Source organism: Glycine max, chromosome 15 (assembly GCF_000004515.6).
Source record: "Glycine max cultivar Williams 82 chromosome 15, Glycine_max_v4.0, whole genome shotgun sequence".
NCBI classification, from domain to species: Eukaryota; Viridiplantae; Streptophyta; class Magnoliopsida; order Fabales; family Fabaceae; genus Glycine; species Glycine max.
Window position 1 is genome coordinate 27,202,001 of NC_038251.2, and position 4,075 is coordinate 27,206,075.

The 4,075-nt window shown below is 38.7% G+C and overlaps 1 non-coding gene across 1 annotated transcript; it reads left to right on the top strand.

The window, feature by feature from the left end:
- Positions 1–2,734: 2,734 nt before the first annotated feature.
- LOC112999684 (small nucleolar RNA R71) lies at positions 2,735–2,841 on the top strand. Its single transcript, XR_003264894.1, has one exon. It is a non-coding gene; the product is annotated as a small nucleolar RNA R71 (small nucleolar RNA).
- Positions 2,842–4,075: the final 1,234 nt, after the last annotated feature.

The window sequence follows — 4,075 nt, forward strand, 5'->3', positions numbered from 1 at the left end:
TCACTGCATAATTTCCACAAGTAGGGGTCATCCCAAATAAAATGCTTAGCATCACTTTTAATTTTATCTTTTTGGGCCTTAGATGCTAAGGGAGGAAAAACAAAAGCAAATAAATAATTGACAATGTTAGCAAACCAGGGAGTGGAAAGAGAGTCATAAATACTATACAGTATATACAAATGATCATCTGGGAAATAATCCCGAATAGGTGAATCCTCATTAGACACAAGTTCGATCCGACTCAAATGATCAGCAACTAAATTTTGTGCTTCACTCCTATCACGGATCTCCAAGTCAAACTCTTGGAGCCAGAGCATCCATCGGATCAATCTAGGCTTTGAATCAGCCTTCTTCAACAAGTACTTTAGAGCTGCATGGTCAGTATAAACAATAATGCGAGTACCAAGCAAATAAGAACAAAATTTTTCAAGAGCAAAAACTATGGCTAGTAGCTCTTTCTCAGTAGTAGTATAATTCGCTTGGGTGGCATCTAAAGTCCTAGAAGCATAATACATCACCCTGGGAAATTTATCAATTTTCTGAGCAAGGACAACCCCCAATGCATAATTTGATGCGTCACACATAAGCTCAAAAGGGGCTGTCGAGTCGGGTGCTTGGATGATGGGGGTGGTAGTCAGTGCTCTTTTGAGGCAATCAAAAGCCTCTTTGCATTTATCATTAAAGTCAAACACCACCGCCTTTTGCAACAAGTTGGATAGTGGGAGGGCTACTTTGCTAAAATTTCTTTTAAAGCACCTGTAGAATCCTGCATGATCAAGAAAAGATCGCACCTCTCGCACACAAGAGGGGTAAGGCAGTTGTGAAATAACAGAAATTTTTGCAGGATCTACTTCAGTACCCTTATTGGAAATAATGTGGCCTAAAACTATATCTTGCTCAACCATAAAATGACATTTTTCAAAATTTAGAACAAGATTAGTTTCGATGCATCTATTCAAAAAATTTTCCAAACTATCCAAACAACCATCAAAAGAGGATCCATATACAGTGAAATCATCCATAAACACCTCTATGCAATTTTCTAAGAAATCACTGAAAATACTAATCATGCACCGCTAGAAGGTATCAGGGGCATTGCACAGGCTGAAAGGCATCCTCCTATAGGGAAAAGTGTCAAAGGGGCAGGTGAATATGGTCTTTTCCTGATCCTCGGGAGCAATAGTAATTTGCATATAACCAGAAAAACCATCAAGGAAATAGTAGTGAGATTTACCTGCCAGGGGTTCAAGCTTCTGGTCAATGAATGCCAGGGGAAAATGGTCCCTTTTGGTAACCTGGTTCAGCCTCCTATAATCGATGCAGACTCTCCAACTATTTTGCACCCGAGTAGGAATCAACTCCTTCTCGTTTTTTATCACGGTGAGGCTGGTTTTCTTCGGGACTACCTAGACGGGACTCATCCATTGGCTGTCAGAGATAGGATAAATGATTCCAGCTTGCAAAAGCTTGGTTACCTCCTTCTTCACTACATCAAGAATCACCGAGTTGAGTCTTCTCTATGGCTGTCTTACTGGTTTAGCCCCATCCTCTAAATTTATCCGATGCATACATGTGGATGGGCTAATACCAGGAATGTCCGCCAGGGTCCAGCCTATAGCCTTCATATGCTTCTTGAGAACTGATAACAACTTCTTCTCTTGCTCATTAGTAAGGGAGGCAGATATAATCACTGGAAAACTTTTGCTATCATCCAAGTAAGCATATTTTAAATTTGATGGAAGAGACTTCAATTCTGGTGGGGGTGGCTGGATAGTGGTAGAAAGAGATGGTTTCTCAACCAGTTCCTTATAAAGAAAGTCAGAGCTATATGTACTTCCTGAAACTTGGTTAGTTCTCTCTGACTCTAGAAAATCAATCTCAAAAGGTAAAACATAACTAGACATGCAGTCAATATCAAATTCAGATTCACTCTCAACATCAAGTACAAATTCAGACATATGATCAAGTACAAATTCAGATTCAATGCATGAAGAGTGACATGCATGCATATTAGAATGAAGATCAGTTATGTATTCATCAACAAGATGGTCAATTATTTCAGCACGAAATACAGAAAGATTTTCAGGTGGGTGTTTCATAGCATCAAGAATATTAAAATGAACAGTTATATCACCAAACTCCATATATAGTGTGCCTGCATATACATCTATCTTAGTTCTAGCAGTTTTCATAAAAGGTCTACCTAGAATGATGGGAACTAATCCTTGAGAAAATCCGTCCTCCATATTCAAAATATAAAAATCAACAGGGAAAATCAGTTCACCAACTCTAACTAAGACATCCTCTATGAAACCAGCAGGATAGGCAACACTTCTATTAGCTAAATGAATTACCACATCAGTTGACTGCAAAGGACCAAGAGATATAGAATTAAAAATAGACAAAGGCATAACACTAATAGAAGCTCCTAAGTCTAGCATGGCATTGTCAAACTTACTGTTCCCTATAATACAGAGGCATAACACTAACAGAAGATCCTAAGTCTAGTTTACCTTCAAGCTTCTTGGTTTCAGCTGCTTCATGCACTCCTCTAATGACTATAGCATCATTTCTAGCACTAAACTGTTGGGAGTTGGAAGCCATCTTCTCAATTAAATTTCTGGCTTCAGTAGGAGTCATGTCTCCAAGGGTTCCACCACTGGCAGCATATATCATACTTCTATCCATGTTATTGAGTCCTTCATAAAAATATTGGAGAAGAAGTTGCTCTGAAATCTGATGGTGAGGGCAACTGGCACATAGTTTTTTAAATCTCTCCTAGTATTCATATAAGCTCTCTCCACTGAGTTGTCTAATACCTGAAATATCCTTTCTGATGGTCGTGGTCCTGGAAGCAGGGAAATTGTTTTCTAAGAATACTCTCTTGAGGTCATCCCAGCTCGTGATGGACCTTGGAGCAAGGTAATACAGCCAGTCCTTTGCCACTCCCTCTAAAGAATGAGGAAAAGCCTTCTGAAATATGTGATCCTCTTGGACATCTGAGGGTTTTATGGTGGAGCAGAAAATATGAAATTCTTTCAGATGCTTGTGCGGGTCTTCACCTGCAAGGCCATGAAACTTTGGAAGCAAATGGATCAGTCCAGTTTTAAGAACATATGGGACATCCTCATCAGGGTATTAGATGCACAAGCTTTCGTAGGTGAAATCATGTGCAGCCATTTACCTTAGAGTCCTCTCACGGGGTGGAGGTTGTGCCATGTTCTCAGAATGTTCAAAATCAGAATGCTCAAAATCAGGATGTTCAAAATCACCAATAACAGAATGCATAGACTCACCAGTAATGGAATGCTCAGGATGATCAAAAGGTACAAAATGATGCCTAACTAATATATGAAATGTCCTATCTATCTCAGGATCAAAGGGTTGTAAGTCAGATGGATTGCCTCTAGTCATACACTACATTCAGCATGCACAACTAGTTGCTTTCTCATGTAAATAAAAGTGTAGGTTTGAACTACAGCTACCCTCAAATGATATCCAAATGACTTGAAATTTTGTGAGCAACCTTATAAAATGATGAGAAGATAGCACATAAAATTTCAAACAAAAATTCAAAGTCTAACTATGGAAGCTAAAAATGGTAGGTTAAGAAAAATAAGAGAATAACACTTGAAAAATAAAAAACTTTTGACAGAATCACTTTTTTTGGACGATGGAGACCTCAGCCGGCCTACAGCGGGCTGCCACAGCGTAGGAAATTTTTTTTCTACCCCAAATACATATATAATAAAAGCGATTCTGATAACTGGAGCAAAAGTTATGGCCGTTTGAAGTTTTGACAAAAATAAAATTTGCTACTTTTTTGGAACTTTCAAATCTGACCAAACTAAAGGCTCTAGCTATTTTCCCCCCAAAATATGGATTAAAAGAAGAAACTACAAAAAAATTCAGCCAAAAATAACAATTCTAGCTACCAAAACAAAAAATCCCAATAAATTCAGCAAGGGTGGTCGCTAAAATCCGTCGCAAAGGGATTTCCATTACTACTTTGTTTTGCCGCAAGCAAAAGTGGTCGCTAAATCCGTTACAAAACACTATTCACAGCAAAACACCC